General features: G+C 39.2%; 1 protein-coding gene and 1 pseudogene across 7 annotated transcripts in view; one reads left to right on the top strand and one right to left on the bottom strand.

Moving 5' to 3' along the window:
• DPP10 (dipeptidyl peptidase like 10) overlaps positions 1-19,726 on the top strand; it is a 1,561,433-nt gene that overhangs the window by 952,115 nt on the left and 589,592 nt on the right. The gene's annotated exons all lie outside the window — the stretch shown is intronic.
• On the bottom strand, positions 13,296-14,349 carry LOC118625181 (annotated as a pseudogene).

Below are 19,726 nucleotides of genomic sequence, written 5' to 3'. Positions count from 1 at the left end.
AAAGAGACTGTCTTTACTCCATTGTATGCTCTTGCCACCTTTTCAAATACTAATTGAGCATAATGTCTTGGGTCAATTTCTGGGTTCTTTGTTCTGTTCCACTGATCTATATGCCTGTTCTTGGGCCAGTACTAAGCTGTATTGATTACAGTGGTTTCACAGTATAACCTGATATCTACAATCATGATCCCACCTACTTTGTCCTTGTTTCTCAAGATTGCTGTGTCTATTCGGGGTCTTTTATGGTTCCATATGAACTTTTGAAGTATTTGTTCTAGTTCTGTGAAATATGTAATTGGTATTGTAATGGGGATTGCATTAAATCTATAGATCGCTTTGGGTAGTAGGGACATTTTAATGATGTTAATTCTTCCAATCTGTGAACAAGGTATGTGCTTTCACTTTTATATGTCTTCCTCCATTTCCTTTTTATATGTCCTGTAGTTTTCTATAAATAGGTCTTTTACTTCTTTGGTCAAGTTTATTCCTAGGTATCTTAATTTTTTTTGCCTCAATGGTAAATGGGTTTTTTAATTTCTCTTTCTCTCAGTTTATTATTAGTGTATAAGAATGCTGTTGATTTCTTGATGTTAATTTTGTATTTTACTGACTTGCCAAATTTGTTTATTAAGTCTAGTTGATTTTTGATGGAGTCTTTAGGATGTACAATATCATGTCATCTTCAAATAATGACAGTCTCATTTCCTCCTTTCCAATTTGGATCCTTTTCATTTTTACTTCATGTCTGATTGCTGTATTATGTTAAATAAGAGTGGTGAAACTGGGCATCCCTGTCTTGTTCATGTTCTTAAGGGAAATGATTGTAGTTTTTGCCCATTGAGTATAATGTTGGCTGTAGGTTTTTCATATACAGCTTTTATTATATCGAGATATGATCCCTCTATTTCCACACTTCTGAGCACTTTAATATTGTACCACCCTTGCATTCCTGGAATTAAACTCCCTTGGTCATGGTGAATAATTTTTTTAATGTATTGCAGATCCGATTTGCTAATATTGTATTAAGGATTTTAGCATCTGTGTTCATCAAAGATATTGATTTGTAGTTGTGTGTGTGTGTGTGTGTGTGTGTTTGGGGGTAATATCTTTATCTAGTTTTGAAATTAGAATTGTGCTGGCCTCATAAAATGAGTTTGGAAGTCTTTCTTCTTCTTGAATTTTTGGAATAGTTTGAGGAGAATGGGTGTTCTTTGAATGTTCGGTAAATCTCCCCGGTTAAGCTCTCCAGGCCTGGGCTTTTGTTTTCTGGGGGAATTTTGAATACATTTTCATTATTTGTTATTGGTCTGTTGAAGTTTTCTATCTCTTCCTAGTTTAGTTTTGGGAGACTATGTGTTTCTAGAAATTTGTTCATTTTTTATTAGATTGTCCAGTTTGTTGCTGTATAATTGTTCATAGTATTTATTGACGATCCTTTGTATTTCTGTGGTATCAATTGTTACTTCTCCCCTTTCATTTCTGATTTTGTGTGTTTGGGTTCTCTCTCTTTGTTTTTGGTGAGTCTTGCTAAGGGTCCATCAATCTTGTTTATCTTTTATTTATTTATTTATTTATTTATTTATTTATTTATTTTTTATCCTCAACTGAGGACATTTTTTGGTTCAAGACAGAGTGGGAGGGAGGGAGAGGAAGAGAGAGAGAGAGAAACATCGATGTGAAAGGGACACATCGAGAGGCTGCCACCCGCACGACCAACCAGGGCCGGGGACAAACTGCAACTAAGGTACGCGCCCTTAGCAGGAACCAAACCCAAACCCAGGTCTCTCTGCACCACAGGCCGATGCTCTAACTGCTGAGCCAAACCGGCCAGGGCTTGTATATCTTTTCAAAGAACCAGTTCTTTGATTCATTGATCTTCTGAATTTTTTTTTTTTTTCGGTCTCTATGTCATTTATTTCTGCTCTGATTTTTACTATTTCTTTCCTTCTACTTGCTCTGGGGTTTTCTTTTTGTTTGCTTTCTAGCTCTTTAAGTTGTAAGGTTAGAAAATCAATTATGATTTTTTCTTGTTTTTTGAAGTAGGCCTGTAGTGCTATGAACTTCCCTTTCAGAACTGCTTTCACTGCATCCCATAGATTTTGTGTTGTTGTGTGTTCATTTCCATTGGTTTTCAGGAAGTTTTAAGTTTCTTTCTTGATCTCCTTGGTAACCTACTCATTGTTTAAGAACATGCTATTTAACCTTCATGTCTTCAAATATCTTTGCATGTTTTTGCTGTAATTGATTTCTAGTGTCATGTCATTGTGATCTGAGAAGATGCTTGATATGATTTCAATCTTCTTGAACTTGTAAAGACTTAGTTTGTGTCCTAAAATGTGGTTTATATTTGAGAATGTTCCATGTGCACTTGAGAAGAATGTGAATTCTGCAGTTTTGGGGTATCGTTCTCTGTAGATATCTATTAACTACATGTGATCTAATGTATCATTTAGAGTCTCTGTGTCTTTGTTAATTTTTTTCCTAGAGGATCTATCCAGTGAATTCAGCGGGGTGTTGAAGTCCCCTGCTATGATTGTATTGCTGTTGAGTTCTCCTTTGAAGTTCTCCAGAAAATTTTGGATATATTTTGGTGCTCCTATATTGAGTGCATATATGTTTACCAAGGTCATAGCTTCCTGTTGGATAGATTCTTTCAATATTATGTAGTGACCTTCTTGTCTCTAGTTATAGCCTTCATTTTGAAATCTATTTTATCAGATATGAGTATTGCTACTCCACCTTTTATTTTATTTTTGTTTGCTTGGAAGATTTTTTCCCATTTCTTTAGTTTCAACCAATGTGAGTCTTTTGTTGTGAGGGATGTCTCTTGTCAACAACATATATATGAGTCATGCTTTTTTATCCAATCAACTACTCTGTCTTATAATGAGAGTTCAATTCATTTATATTTAAGGGTATTATTGATATGTACTTATTTATTGCCATTTTTGTTTATTATTATGGTTACGTTTTCTACCTATTTCTTTTGCTAAATACAGCAGTTGTTGTTGTTGTTGTTATTTTTTGTTGTTTCTTGCCATGCTGTTCTGTTGCTAATATATCCCCTTAGCCTTTTTTTTTTTTTTGTCTTGGAAGCTTTTTATTTCACCTTTTATTTTGAATGATAGCCTTGCAGGATAGAGTAGTCTTGGATTTAGATCCTTGTTTTTCATGAGCTTGATTACTTTATTCTATTCTCTTCTGGCCTGCAGTGTTTCTGGTGATAAGTCAGCTTATAGCCTCATGGGGGTTTCTTTGTAGATAACCTGTTGCTTATCTCTTGCTGCTTTAAGAATTCTCTCTTTGTCTTTAATTTTTGGCATTTTAATTATTATGTGTCTTGGTTTGGGTCTTTTTGGGTTCTTCTTACTTAGGGCTCTCTGTCCTTCTTGAAATTGAATGCCTTCTTTCTTAACTAATTTAGGGAAGTTTTCTGTCACTGTTTCTTCAAATATATTTTCTAACTCTTGCTCATTTTCTTCTTCTTCTCAAACTCCTATGATGCAAATGTTGTTTCCTTTTTAGTTGTCCCACAGTTCTCTTAAACTGTCTTCCTTTTTTTAATTGTTTTTTTTCTTTTTGGTTTCTGATTAGTTGATTTTTTTCTAACCCATCTTCTAATTCACTGATTCGGTCCTCAACTTCCGCTACTCTGCTGGTTTTTCCTTCCAATGTGTTCTTTATTTCTGCTATGTCATTCTTCATTTCCATTTGGTTGGTTTCAATGTTTTTATATATTTACTCATAGTATTGATGTCCTTACTCATGCTGTTGAGGTTCCTCAAGATCATGGCTCCTGCATTTCATTTATCTCATCTTCAGTAGAGTTCTTTTGTTCTTTCATTTTGGATTTGTTTCTATGTTTCACCATTTTGGCTATCTCAGTGGGTTTTGGAGCCTGCCATATTTTTCCTGTGTGTGTGGTATTCTGCTGTTTGTGGCTCCCTCTACTGGGTTTTAATAAGTGTGGGAGTACCCATGTTAAACACCACTGTCAAGTCTTACTTTCCTGGGTGGATTTGCAAGCCCAGGAAATGTTCAGTTATTTTCTAGCTTTTTGCCTTGGGATATTAGTCTCAGTTACTTGATGAGTCTTGGGTTGAAGCCCTCAGGTGAATGAAAAAATCCTTCAGGTGTTCAGGGTAAGAGGAATTCCAGATGGTGGGCAGATGCTGGTTGTTAATGAGCCTCAATTTGCATTTCTGGCCCAGCTCGGTGGGGTTAAATCTCTGAGGGAGGGGCTGCTGCTTCTCCCCAGGGCTCTGGGATGGGACTTTCCTAGCAAGATGGCCCCTGTCCTGTGAGGGTTACAACTCAGCAAAACCTCTCAGCACTCTCCATATCCCGAGTCTCCCCAAACAGTTTCAGTCCAGTTTGCCCTCCCTCTGCTAGAGCCCATAGTGAGTGGCTGTAGCAAATTTAGTGCTCTGTCCCAGCCCTCTGTGCTTTGGAGCCAGCTTGGGATTTTAACCCTGAGGGATCTGCTCACAGCTAAAACATCTGCTGTCTGTGGGCTCTCAGCCTGCCTTCTTGCACCTCCGTAGACCTACCAGGCTCAAAGCACTGTCCTTTTTCCTGTCCCTGGTTATATGAGTCCTCTCCAGCTGCTTTTCTGTTGCTTTTTCCCAATGATTTGTCTTTATTTTAGTTGTAATTCCAGTTTGTTCCTGGGTGATGGTTTATATAGCTTCCATTCACTCCACCACCATTTTGGAATCCTCTGGTAGTATTTCATTGATGATTTTTCAATCTATATTTAGAAGGCAAATTATTATTATTTTTTCTTGTGTTGTCTTGTCTACATTTGGGTCAGGATTATTCTAATCTTATAGAATGAGTTAATAATTATTACTTCCTGTTCTTTTTATGGAAGAATTTGAGAAGGATTAGTGGTAATTCTTATGTAAATATTTGGTAGAATTCACAAGTGAAACTTTCTGCTCTTTAAAATTTGTTGTTGTTTTGGAAGGTTTTTTTTTAAATTAATGATTCAATTTCTTTACTTTTTATAATTCTATTCTGATGTTCTATTTCTATTAGAGTGAATTTGGTATTTTTTGTTTCTACAAATGTGCATTTTACTCAGGTTATGTAATCTGTTAACATGTATGGTGTGGCAAAAGTAGGTTTATATACCACTTTTTATATGGAAAATAGTAAGTTAATTAATAAATAATAATACAATAATAAACTGTTTTGTGTGCTCACAACTCTACACCTACTTTTGCCCCACCCTGTATTCTTATTTTTACGAGCCCAGATGTATTTCCTAACTTTTCTTGCTATTTTGTTCCTGAAATATTGCTTCTTAAGTATGTGTTGTTTCATTTTCTCATGTAGGTTAATTCCTCAGTTTTCTTTGTGTTATTGATTTTTAACTTTATTTCATTGCATTCAGAAAAGGTCGTTTGAATTATTTCAAGTTTTTAAAATTTTGTGGCCTAAATATTTAACATATATTTATAATTATTTATTTATATCTTTTAAATCATATAGGCAATATAAAGAGGAGTTATGAACCAAGTATATAATAACTTTGGCTTTTATAATTACATATCTAGTTATCTTTTCTAGAATTCTTGATTTCTTCACATTGCTTTAAGGTACTAACTTTCTTTTACTTCATTTTGATTCTCTACTCATGTTTCTTGGAGGACAGATCTGCTTGTAATAAACCACTTCAACTTTTGTTTATCTGGGAAGATTCTAGTTACTTATTCATTTTAGTAGGATAGTTTTGCTAGTTATAGAGTTTTTAGTTGATAGATTTTCTTCTTTTGACAGTTTAAAAATGCTTCCTCATTTCCTCCTGGCCTTATACTTTTGATAAGAAATCTGTTCTTAAATCTATTGAGAATTTTTGGTATGTCTGAGGTTGATTCTTTCTTGTGGCTTTCAGTATTGTGTATTTGTCCTTGATTATAATGTGTCTCAGTATGGACCTCTCTGTGTTTAGTCTTTTTGTATTTTTTGGAGATTCTTGAACATATAGATTCATGTCTTTTATCATATTTGGCAAATATTTGGTCATTATTTCTTCAAATTATTTTATGTCCCTACTCTTATTTCTTTTCTCTGTGAATTTCCATTACTCATATGTTGATATACTTGATGGTATTCTACATGTTTCTGAATCTCTCTTTATTTTCCTTCATTATTTTTGTTCCTGTTCCCCATAGCAGATAATTTAAATTGACCCGTTCACAGGTTATTTCTTCTGCTTGCTGAAATCCACTACAGAAATTCTTTACTCAGGTTTGATGCATTTCCATTATTGTACATTTCAGTTCCAGAATATATGTGGGGTTAAAAAGAATACTTTTTTATCTCTTTAATTATATTCTTTATTTTTTCATACATTCTTTTGCTGTAGCATTTTATTTATAATTTTCTCTAGCTGTTTGAGTATATTTAAAGCAAAGGATTTAAAGTCTTTATCTAATAAGTAACTTGTCTGTGCTTCCTTAGGGTCACTTCTGTTAATCTCTACTGTGAATGGACAAACTTTAAACATTTTTTTTTCTTTATTGATTTTAGAGAGAGAGGAAGGGAGAAGGAGAGGAAGAGAGAAACATTGATGAGAGAGAACATTGATTGGCCACCTCCTGCATGTCACCCTCTGTCGATTTGGCCTACAACCTGGTCATGTGCCCTGACTGGGAATTGAACTGGTAACCTCTTGGTGAATGGGTTGACGCTCAACCACTGAGCCATACTGGCCAGGCTAGGCTTTACCTATTTTCATTTTGTTTGTGTAGTTGACTGTACTGAAGTATTTTAAAAAATAAATATTGTTTGTCTTATGTGGTCTCTGAAGTCTCTGATCCTTTAGCCTGAATTCACCTGCTTTTTTTAAAAACAAAGAATTCTTTGAATACTAGGAGTCAAAAAAGGGAAGAGAAGAAAAAGTCAAAGGAAAAACAGAACACCAAGAAAACAATGGGAACAAAAAAAAAAAATACTTACATCTTTCCAGATTAGCTCTGTACTGGGATACTTAGCCAGGTCATTTATCATTCTGCCTTAACCTCCACTTCCAGCTTTTACTAACGTAGAGTTCAGCCAGGGTTTCCTGAGGTCTTTTATCAGCATTAATCTTGCTCTGGACATGCATGTGTCTTTCTGAATTTTCCAATACATATAAAGTTTTTGAATGCCTAATTTCCCAAAGAAAATTTTCCTCAGCTTTTTCTATCAAGCTCTGTGTGATCTATTTTATGCCTCAAATTTATGCTTTTCCTGTAAGATTCGTTTATTTGACTTATAATTTTTTTGAAAATGTATTATTTTCTTTTCTGAGTGTTCTGATTCATGTATAACAAAGATAAGTGCTTTGTGTCAGTCCTTCAGATATCCCCTAGACAGTTTAGATCATGTAAGCTCAATTCTTTGAAAGTACCATCTGCTGTTTCCCCCCAAAATTAGGGACCAGGATCCCATAATATAAACACAGGTTGCTGACTTAAAAATCACCACTGTGCCATGAAGATTATTGGGATAATGACAAATAAAAATGTCATAAAGTTTTCCCACTGTTTTTAAGTCGCCTCTTCTTGATTCAGTGTTTGGTTAATTATTGTAAACTTTTCTCCATTTTTCAGAGTTTTGAAAAAGTTGGTTCTGAGAGTTTTAATAGTTGTTTTGATTTTTCAGTGGAGAAATGACCACTTGTGGCTGCCTACTCTTGCATATTCACTGGTATCACTCTGACACAAACTTGATTGACATATTTTACATATGCATTGCCTTCTGTCTTTTGTGATCAAACTGAGTCCTTTATATTTGAAGTCATCAAGCATAGGGTTTATATCTTTACTGTCTTTACAATTTCCTACACTTATACCATGTATGATTATATCAATAACTGTGGACCACTGATAAAATTATCCAATTACTCACACTTGTATTAAAAAATAGAGAATGTCACATAAGTAGTTTGTGAAAGTTTTTAATGATGAAATTAATAATAATATAATTGAGTATGATTATTAAATCTGATAGTTATCAAATAAAAAAAAGTCTCCATTTTTAGAGACCTAGACTAATATTTACTATAAACTTAGCAGATTGAGATATTGAGAAAGTAACATAATAAAGTAGACAGAGTAGAGCTTAATGTAGAGCACCCTAACAAATTGGTGAGTACCCAAAATTATTTTTGAGGTATTTGAATTATATATATCAATATTCTCTACATTAGAAATTAAAAATTAATTGCTGAGATTTTTCTAAAATATTTACTAATCCATTTAAAGTGGCAATAATAAAACAATTACACATAAATATTTATAATATAGACTAAAAACTTTCTAAAACAAACAAATTAGTAAGAAGAATGGCATAATTTTATATTTTTGCACATCTGTCTAATGTCTGGCTGAATGGAAGACATCAGGGTTCTCATATGCACTCCTATGTTAATTGCTTCACAATAGGTTGCTTTGATTAAAGTATATGAAGGAATTCTGGCCTCATAAAGATATGTAGTTAGAAATGTAAGATGCATTTCAATATCTTTTCCACATAATTATAGATGTTTTTCCTTGATACTTACAAACTTGACAGATGTTGGGTTCTCAAAAGTTAGTTGCAATTTAGAATCTGAAATGATATTTATAAAATACTGATACTCTGCGATATTAAAATCCATAGCTCAGTCTTTTACTTTGAAAGGATGTTTTACCTATGCATGACTTCTTAACATGGTCATTTGGAAAATATTTGTTCACTAAGTTATGCAGATCTTCCAAATGTTGGTAGAGTTTCATAGACAACATAAAGAAAAACAAACAAAAATCACTGGTGATACCACTAGAAGAGTTTAACTAGAAAAGTATTGGGAAGCAGTGTGAAGAACACAGTTTCCAAAGTTCAGATTTTTGCTTGATAGTTTGAATTTTTTAATTTGCAACAAATTAAGTTATTTGAGTTTTATTTTTCTAATATGAAAGGCTCATCTTATTCATTTTGAAGAAAAATATTTTCGAAATACTAACTCTGGTAATCCTAGTTTGTTAATCATTCCTTTCACTATGTATGGTCTTCCATGAAAAAAAATGTGGTTAGTTTAGTTTATAACACAACCAACTGCCCCTGTACTTTTCTCTGAGATAAACCATCATATTGGTATACATTGGAAGGGTTTTGTTTCTTTCTTTTTTTTTTTTTTTTTTTTTATTGCATACTTCTGTTGTGGCAGAAATTTGGTCAGCGGGAAGAGACAGACTGATTGCACTCAGTGGATTAGAAAATGTTTGTTCAATGCTTACCACTGCTAGCCCAGCAGAGTCACCTCCAAAGGCTGAACCCTGCACCTGGGTTTTAGCCACCATTTATACATGATAAGCTTCAGGTCTTTGGGACCTTTCTAGTTCTGCTGTAGTTTAGGCAGTTGGCTAATGTAAAGGGATTACAAAAGCCAGGGGTGGGGTCTCTGCACTGTGAGCTAAGGGGGTTGTCTGCACTTGGCTTGCCTTTTCATCCCTCTCTCTTCATTCTCAAGCTGCTCCTTGCAGATGTAGAGAGCGTCCTGGACAGGGAGTGCCCTCAAACCTGGGTGAGGAAGAGGGGCGATGATCTCTCTGACTGCTTCCTGCTGAATAGGGGCATTGAAGGGGAGGGATGCAGCAACTAGAGTTCTTCACTGTCCAGAGGAGAGTAATAATAATTGGGGGTCCTTATTTAAAGCATCATTTTGAGCTTTACTGTTGCTAAGTGAGAGAAAGTAAAATGGGCTAGCATATTGAGAATACAATGGCCAAACAGGAGCACTATGAAAAGCATTACGAGAGGAACAACTAAGAGGAGTACCCAAGATGCCCAGTTCCATATGTTACTCCAGGACTTCCAAGATTCCAATAATTTCTGCCCTTTGTAATTCATTCTTTTAACTGCTGGGCCTGATTGATTAACATAAAAGCAACATTCCTCATTTAAGAAGAGACATATTACTCCTTTTTCAGCAGTCAGTAGTCTAAATAATAGTCCTTTCTATTTTGTAATAGTACTGTTGCTAAGGGGTCTACTTTATCCTGTAAGTCTACTCTGGATACAGACCCAGTGCTGGGATTGGTCTAGCAAGTGATGACCATCCATTCTACTGGCAAAGTCCTCAGGTGCTTGCCATAGACTGATCAACAGGTTTTGCTGTCCTCTTAAGGGTGACCTGCAGAGGATTGTTCTGGCTGGTGGTCATTCTCCAGGCAGGATGGTTGTCATGTGGCAGGTGAGCTGCCTTCACCCATAAGTGATGGATCCAGGTATTCAGACCTGCAACCTTGAGAGCCATGGGAGTGGTTAGTATAACTAAATAGGGCCTTTTCCAGGTTAATTTGAGGGGTTCCCTTTTCCAGTCTTTTATCCAGACTTGGTCCCCTGGTCTGTGTGGTTGTACAGTTATTCCCAAGGAAACAGGTAGTTTATCATTTACCCACGTATGTACCTCAAGAATGGCTTTTCCTAGTCCTAGTAGTTGTTTTTGGATTTCTGAATTTCCCAGTTCTTTCATATCCTCCTTTGAATTTGATCCGTGAGGGAGGTCTCCCATATAAGATTTCAAAAGGGGAGGGCCCTATATTTGCCTGATGGGTACAATGTACTCGCAGAGGACCAGGGGCAGTATGTCAGTCCAGGGCAGGTTGATTTCTTAACATAGTTTTGCCAAGGTCTGCATAAGGGTCTGATTCATGCATTCTACTTTCCCTGAGCTCTGGAGCCTATATGTGTACAAATTCCATTGGATGCCTAGAGTTTTAGATACATGCTGTACTATTTCTGCTTTAACCCAGCCTGAGCTACAAAGGCTGGGCCATTATCTGATCCTATAGTCAATGGCATTCCATATCTTAGGACGATGTCTCTCAGTAGAGCTTTGGTTACTTCTCTTGCCTTTTCTGTACATGTTGAGTAAGCTTCAACCCAGCCTGAGAAAGTACCCATGAAAACCGGGAGATATTTATTTCCCCTACTGGGTCCTATTTCTGAGAAGTCTGCCTCTAGGTCTTCAAAGGGTGCTTGGCCACAGCGCTGGATCCTGGCGGGCCTGGTGGGGCCTTGTCTGCTGTTGTTCTGAGCACAGAGGAGACAGCACTGGGAGACCGAGGCACAGAGGGATGGAAGTCAAGCAATCAGGTAGTACTGGCTTAATAAGGCTTTCCCAAGTGGGTAAGTTTATGTTGGAGGATGAAACAATGGGCTAATTGTTCTGGCACAAAGATTTTGTGGTCTGGGAGTATCCATCATCCTTTGTTCGTTATATTTACCCCCTCCTGTCGTGCCCATTCTTCTTCCTGCACCATGTTTTTTGGGGTTTCAGATAGTTCTGGAGCCAGCATGATTTTTGGTGGGGCTGTCTGTTCTCTTGCCCCTTGTTTAGCTGCGGCATCTGCCCAACAGTTTTCTTCTGACACTGTCTTTTCCCTTTTGGTGTCCCTTGCAGTGGTTGATGGCTACCTCTCTTGGCTCCCAGATCACTTCCAACAATTTTAGGATTTCACCTTGTTTTTTTGTTCTTCTCCCCCACTGCCACAAGGGGCCCTCTTTCCTTGTATACAGCCCCATATGTATGCAGCGTGGCAAAGGAATAGCATGAGTTAGTATATATGTTGGCCTGCTTATTCTTGCTGAGTTCTAATGCCTTCACCAGGGCCCATAGTTTTGCTCTTTGCAGACCATCCCTCAGGGAGGCCCTTGCTTCCAGTCTCAAAATCTGAAACTACTGCAGACCCAGTATATTTCATGCCCTCACTCATGTAACTGCTACCATCCATGTACAGCTCCCTCCTTGATTAGCAGTGTGGTTACCGCTAAGGACCTCAGACATGGTGGCCAACCTGCCGCAACTGGATCAGTTTGCTTTGAAAGGTAAGCTACCGGTCTCTGGTCTCTGCCAAGGCCCAAATTTCTGGGTTACAACTCCCAGGGATGTCCAGGAATCCTAAAGCTGGTGCCTCCATGAGTTTGGTATTTGACAGAACCCTGCTGCTCCCAGAAATTCTTGAATCTGTTGACAGGAAGTGGGAACCAGAATAGCGCAGACTGCCTTTTTCCTTTGTCCCCTAGAATTCGTTTGCCTTGGGGGATCTTGAAACCTAAGTCTGGCCGGTATCTGCTGGGTGGAGCAGAAGTTCCTGGTTTTTCTTGCTGGAGGTTGGGGCGCTCATTTCTCCAGTGTCCGGATTTCTTGCAGTAGGCACATTGGTGCCGTCCTAGGGGCATTTTCCTTCTTGGCCCTTTAGTTCCTCATTTTTTGTTTGTTTGTTTGTTTATTTTAGTCCCACTGATGGAGCTGGTCGCCCCAAAGCTGTGACCAGGAGAGCTGCCTTCCATTCCATTCTTCGTTCTGCCTCCTCTGTGGCCGCTCGTTCTCAGTTTATAAAGGCTTTATTGGCAATTTCCAGTAATTCGATGGCATTCTTCCCAGCGAATCCCTCTAACTTTTTTTTTTTTTTTGGAATGCAAAGAATGTACTTACATTTAATATTTTATGAAACAGCCAATATCTCATTTTATGAGATTATCAATATGAATAATGACAAATGATTGTGGCTTTCTGTCAGTTCTGAATTATAGCCTATAGAGACTAAGAACTATTAAAATGGAGGGAAGAATGGCTTCACTATTGAGTACTTACTAGTAGGTATGTTAGAGACACAACAGTGAAAATGAGAGAAAGGTACAAACACATGTTGTGTCTATAGTCTTGAGCTATGGAGGGATCAAAAAAAAAGAGAGAAGACTTGAAACTTCAGAGCAGTCAAGTTAAACAAATATCCAAGCAATGAGGTCATCATGGTACACAAGCATAATTCTACATCTTGTCAACTAATGTCCTTCACCCTTGCCTTACTGCCCAAGTCATATACATTAATAACTAACATGTGTATAGTGCTTTTTAACTTTTAAACCCTTTTACATGTATTAGCCATTTGATCCTCATAACATCCCTGTGAGGTACGCAGATCTGGAATAGTTACCTAGTTCCCATTTTACAGATGAGTAAAATGGTGTGGAGAGGTAAACTAAATTGCCTCACAGCAGTGACAATGCAAGGGATAATTAGCTCTCTGGACTTGGCTCTGTTGGTTTCCATTAGACTACCGCTCACATTTTCAAAGTCTCAATTAGTGGAGAAGTTTGGGGAAAGCAGCTAGCATGTATATTCCTACTCCTCTGCGTACTGATGGCTCATCCACTCCTTTTTCTGAGAACAAAGAAAAGGAGCTAGGGTACCAAAAGGCAAGTGTTGGATCAGGGCTTCTACCAGTTTAGGATATATACTCTTTTAGAATCCGTTCCTAACTTTTGGTATTTGAAATTAACCTCTGAAGCAATTTTTCAAGCCCTAGCTGAAAAGCACCAGTTGCTTCTTCAACTGCTGTTGCCAAGTGCCTGACTGCGGTTACAGCATCCCTGCGGAGTTCGTTGGCCGTGTCTTGCTGAGTACTGGCCTCCTCACCAATACCAATCAGCCTGTCCAATTTTTCTTCCTCACGCTTTGAAAGTTCTCGTGCCAATCTCCTGTTTTCTGCCAATTCGTCTGCAATAGTCCTGGCCACTGACCGCCTTCTTCGTCTTGCCCACCTTGGAGGGAGCTCGCTGGTCAAAAGCCTATCCCCACCAGAAAAAGGAACTCCGGAGGAGATTGGAGGCTGCTGTGTGGAGGCCACCCCAGGAGTGTTTCGGCTGGTGCTGGTACAGAGACTGGGCTCACTGGAAACACCCAGTCTGGTCATGGGGCAGCTCTGACAGGGAGCCACTGCACCTCTAAAAAGGTGGTGGGAATTGCTGTAGCTGGGGGTTCCCTTGAGAGCACCCTGCACCTGAGGATTAATCCCAAGAGTCCTCAAGGTCACTGGTTTCTCGCATCTGGTCATTGATTCTCAGTTGACAGTCCTCATCTGATTTCTTAGCTGTTTTTGAGAAAGGTTGATGATCTGCTGCCTGAGTCCTTTTTGCTCTCTGAATGCTGGTTCCCTCTTCCCCTGGGGTGCCAGAGGTCACTAAGTTCTATCATAGTGCTTGGTCCAAGCAGCATCCTCCATTAAGTTGTCTGGGTCAGTCACTACCTAATTTTGGAGAAGCTGATCTAACGTCTTATAATGGACTGTGTGGTGTCCATACTTGTGGCATGGGCAACATATGCCTTGAAATATAATGCCTGCAGAACTTTGAACTTGGAGTGGCACTGATGTTCGGTGGGACAGAAGCCTTCCTGCTGCGTTCACTTAGATACAGCCTGATGCACAGTCTGGAGGCGTTGAATGTACTCTGTCTCACTAGTATGGAGAGAAGAGTTTGTGTCTCCTGTCTGGACCACCAGGTGCCCGCACGGCTATCGGAACTGGCCATGGTGGACTGGGAAGGAAGGCTAGCTGAAGGAAGCTCCTGGGTGGCAAGGTGCAAACCTGAAGGTATGGGGAGGAATCTCTGGGTGCTTTCCATCTATTTCCAGTAGCCAATGGATTCTTCCCTCTCAGGGATAATTACTGAGACGCCAGGTCCAAGGACCAAATTTCTGGCTTCTGCCAAGGAATCTGCTTTACTTTTATTACTATATTTGAAATATTTCCTCTTCTCCTGTGTTTTGCTGCCAATCCAACAACCTCTTCATTTTCTGAGTAAACAACAACAGCTGGAGTAACTCTTGTCACCTGCATCATTTGCAACCACATCAGCCCAGCCATCCTTGTAGACGGCCACACAGGCTGATGTGGAGCCCAGGTGAACTCCGATGGCCGCCATGAACGGCGGGGATGGCGGCTGCAGTACAGACTGGTCCCCCTCTAGCTACAGGTCTCAGACTCCCAACAGCCCCATCAGGCGCTGCGTAGAATTCACGTCAAATCTCTCTAATATTTGAAGCTTTCGTCTGATGTTGGTCTGTGCCTGTCCTACAGAGGCAGCATTGACCATGCACTGGTTTTCAGGGGCCTCTGGGTCAGAGTGTGGACTCTGAAGGCCTCACACAGTCTCTCACTGAAGTCAGCCGGACTCTCAACTGGTTTCTGTGAGACCTCAGAGGGCTTTGCCATGTGTGGGTTTCTTGGCCCCTGCTTTCACCCCTTGGAGGAAGGCGAGTCGATATCTTTCTAGCCGGGTTCTTCCTTCCTCTGTATTTGGGTCCCAGTGGGGTTCCTCATCAGGTAAGGTCTCTCGGGCCCAGGCTTCTGTGTCTAGATGTCCAGCTGGTGCCTGGGTCTGGGGCCACTTTCTGGCTTCTGTGACAATCCACCGGCATTCTTCTGTGTTGAACAGGGTAAGAGTTGTTTACAGTTGACCCAGGTGGGGCGATGAGTCTGGAAGACGGATTCGCACTCTTGTAGGGTCCCGTCAAGGCCCATTCTCCGTGGAGCCCTTGTCCCCTGCCGTGGCAACCACATTGCTGCTGGGGCTTTTGGTCCTTGAGTCGCTGACCTGATATGTCTTCCCACTGGCTCCAGTGACCCTGGCTCCGGTGGTAAAGTGGCTGATTGTGGGGGTGAGATGGACGGAGGTGGGCTGTTGGGCAGGTGAGGCTCCCCATCCTCAGGTAGCAGGGTGTATGGTGGTGGCAGTAGAGGGACCACTTCTGAATCCCCTTGCAATATAGGAGGCCACTTAATTTGCTGTGAAGTTTTCCTTTCACTTTGTGCCATGAGGACCTTACACTGTCCCTGACTAGTAACACAGAATCAGACCAAGGAGGCCTGATTTGGTCTATTTCCAACCATTGGTCTATATAGAGAAATTGCCAGATGGCTGGAGTCTTCGGTAACTACCCTATACACGGCCTGGACTGTGGGGACATCAAGGGTGCCTTCAGAGGGCCATCCCACACCAAAGGTGGGCCATCCTAATTCACAGAGGGTGCACAATTTTTCTGGGGTCAATTTGACCCCAGTAATCTCCTGAGAACCCCTTTTTAAAATTCTTTATCATACATTCCAGAACAGTGGGTTTAGAGAAACTTACCCCCACAATGATATCTAAGACGGTTAATCAAACCTCCCAATGAAAGGTGTCATGAAACAAACAGGAGGAACCTCTTGTTTTGTCCACTTGGCCGGTCCCCTCGCAGGGACTTAGGTACCTCTTGGCATTGGCAGGTCAGGATAAACCCTTGACTTGGATCAGATTCGGAGGAGACAATGTCTCCAAGAACCTGATACTGCCCTTAGCCATATCAGGTCACCACAGACTCACAGGCTGGGACTCACGCAGGCTCCATATCAGGTGTTGTGGAGCATGGTCACTCACACACACAGTCACACAGAATTTAAACTTCCACCCAGGACGTCCCTATCCTGTGTGGTGTCTGTGCCGCCTGGGAGATGATCAAGCTCCCCTTCTGCCTTAGAGGCAGGCGTGAACTCAGTCCTGGGTCCCTGGGGACACTTAACTGATCCAATGTCCTGGCAGGCTTTTCTGTCCTCCCCAGAGTCCATTCGAGTGCTGTGGTGGCTGACTACAGTTGGGCCTGGCAAGGGTCAGGGTCCAGTAAAATCACCAGTGGTGCACCTTCCTTTCCATCACGGGGGCCCAACATTAGTGGCTCCTTCCCGCTGGCTTCTGACAATGGTGGCTCAAGAGGCCAGTGCAGCTGTCAGCTTCTCGGCCAACACACCAAAATATTGTGGCAGAAATTTGGTCATCAGGAAGAGATAGACTGCATGCACTCAGAGGATTAGAAAAGGACTGTTTAATGTGTACCGGTGCTGGCCCAGCGGAGTCACCTATAAAAGCTGAGCCCTGCGCCTGAGTTCCAGCCGCCTTTTATACATGATAAACTTTGGGTATTTGGGGGCTTTCTGGTTCCACTGTAGTTTAGGCAGTTGGCTGATGTAAGGAGATTACTAAAGCCAGGGGCAGGGTCTCTGCACTGCGAGCTAAGGGGGTTGTCTGCACCTGGTTTACATTCTCACTTCAAATTTCACCACACAGATAGCAAAAAGATTTCAAGTATGTAGTTTTCATACAATTAACAAATTTTAGAACTGTACCAAGAAAATTCTTAAGTGAAACTATATATGAATTTTAATTGAGTGTATATGGCAATAAAGAATTGAATGACAGTGGTATTGTCAGATGCCCATATGTTGACTACAAGGTGCCCGGAGTTCATCCACCATTGGCTTGTACTAAGAGTGAAAAGTTTAACCCAATGTAAAAGAGTAGTATCATTAAAAATAACAGTTTATTATTAATAAAATGTTGACTTTTTAGGACCTGCATTCACCATTTTTCCATGAACCACACTCTGCAAACCTCTGTTATAAGTTATAAAGATATGATACAAAAATTTGTTCATGGTAATATGATTGAAACACATGGTAGCCCTGAAGAAGCAACTTAAACATGGCTGTGTAAAAGCTCAAAGGCTCAAAGTAGGGCCATACTACTTATCATTCCTGTGGGTGTATGTGTGTTAGTTATGGTGTACTTTTTTTTTCTCATCATGTGAAAAGCCTTTGTGTAAGTATGTTTTTCACATTTAGGTCTTCTACTAAAATTCAGGAGAATTCATTTGAATAAAGGTCTAGAATGAGATTTGAGAATGATTAGCACATTTTGAATAATTGACTAATTTGACTAATTAAACCTATGAATACATTTTAAAGTTCTTGATTTATTTATTGGAAAGATGACGTTTGCAGTAGAATTTAATAAGCCCTTCAGAATCTGAAGTGCATTTCTTATTTGATGAGCACTTAGAATCTCTTCTGAAAACAAGGGCAACTCGTACTATCTATAATAGAAACCAGGGGATCTTAGAAATGAAAACTACTTTATCATATTGTGTGTGTGTTTGTGAGTGCATGTGTGTGAGCACTTCAATGTGTGTGCAGAGTACTTAAGAAAAATTATAAATGAAGAAGTCAAACATGCAAAGAAGAGCTGTTCTCTGTTGTGGTTGAGAAGCAGTAACCACATATCCACCATCTTTGCCCCTCCTTCCTTTGTCCTGAGAGGTCTAGAGTCCCAGGAACATAGCTGGCGATAGTGTAATTTTATCTAACCCTTTCTCTTTACCAATAAGGCAACTGATACCTAAAGAGACTGAGTGATCTAGCCGAGGGCATAATTGCTAGTTAAGGCTGAATTAGAACTAGAATTTAACCTACTAACTCTGATTGCTATTACTTCAGCATTGCTGCTGGTTCCTGCTTGAGAATAGAGGATGAGGAAATAGGTCCATAGCTGTGTGTTGGAAACCTTAAAGAAGATGAATGTATTATAAAATATAAAGTTAATCTGAATCAGAACTGGTTCTAGTTAGTGGGAAGGACAAGGGAAGGGGAGATGAGTGACTGGGGGTGGGCAAAGGGGGGAGGGGGAACCTGCAATTATGTCAACATTTAATATTTTTAATTAAGAAAGAAAGAAAGAAAGAAAGAAAGAAAGAAAGAAAGAAAGAAAGAAAGAAAGAAAGAAAGAGGAAACACCCAGCATGCCAAGAAGAACAAAGGTAATTTCCTGGGTCTATAGATCAGATGATATGCAACGCACTAATTGTTTCTGTATTTCTGTTTGAGTGGATGAATTGTTCTCGGCAATACTAAGTAAAAAGCTGCTTGAAGTTTCCTTCATTGACAAGACTGATTTATAATTTATTATTTGTGAGATTCACATGTTTGACCTTACAAATTCAATATGGTTAAATGCACTTTCTTCAAAAAGAAATTTATGAGTTCATTGTTTCTGTAAGAACACAGTATTGTGCTTCTGGAAAAACTGAGAATGTAATGGAAACATTTTGGCTAAAGGGAACAATATGAAAGAGATGAATTTCCAAAAGGAAAAAAAAAATGGGGTGGGGGTGGTTTCTGGAATTACAAAATTCAAAGTTGCTTCATAAAGACCTATACAATTTAATATTTTAATAATAATAATAATGACAGTGAGCTGAGTATGTTGCCCAATGATTTCTATATATGTCCTTATTTATTTATTTTTTTAAATGTAGCTTGTACCAGGGCATATGTTGTGTCTTTTTTTTTCTTCTGTTTCAATAATATGTACTTCTTTATTACATTTATAAAATTTTCAAATTTACAGTACACACTATGAACTTTCTTAACTGGTAAATTTTTATTTTCTTGGTGATAGATTAGGAAACATTAAAAGATCTTGGGTCCGGGCCAGGTTGCTCAGTTGGTTGAGCATCACCCCATGCACTAAAAGGTCGCTGGTTCGATTACCTGTCAGGGCACATATCCAGGTTGTGGGCTGGATCCCAGGTAGGGAGTGTGCAGGAGGCAGCTGATCAATGTTTCTGTCACAGCAATGTTTCTTTCCTTCTATCCCTCTCCCTTCCTATCTCTCTAAAATCAATAAAAACATAAATAAAATAAAGTAGAATAAAATAAAATATAAAAGAACTTGGGATCTTATATAGCATTTGAAATGACAAATTATTGACAATATTTAGGCTGCTGTGTAGTGTTTCAGCATCCTAGTGAAAGTAAAGAAAGGGGAATAAAAGATAGAAAATAAGAGGGGAATTCATGCTTCAGCTTTTAAGTAGCAAAATAGAGCTTCAAGGTTTGTCTGTTGACTGGTTAGGCAATATACAAAAAACAACTGTTTTGAAAAAATCTGGAATTTAGCCATGACAGCTATGATTTGCATTCTATATTTTCAACAAGTTACATAAAGAGGGGCAAAAATGGTGTCATCCTTTAAGTGAACTTTAAACATTTAATAATGTTTAAAATGGAAATGTACTAGAGGACTTAGTCTGTACTTT

Source organism: Molossus molossus, unplaced genomic scaffold (genome assembly GCF_014108415.1).
Source record: "Molossus molossus isolate mMolMol1 unplaced genomic scaffold, mMolMol1.p scaffold_m16_p_11, whole genome shotgun sequence".
NCBI classification, from domain to species: Eukaryota; Metazoa; Chordata; class Mammalia; order Chiroptera; family Molossidae; genus Molossus; species Molossus molossus.
The sequence above is the reverse complement of the archived record's forward strand: the minus strand, read 5'-3'. Positions and strand labels throughout refer to the sequence as shown.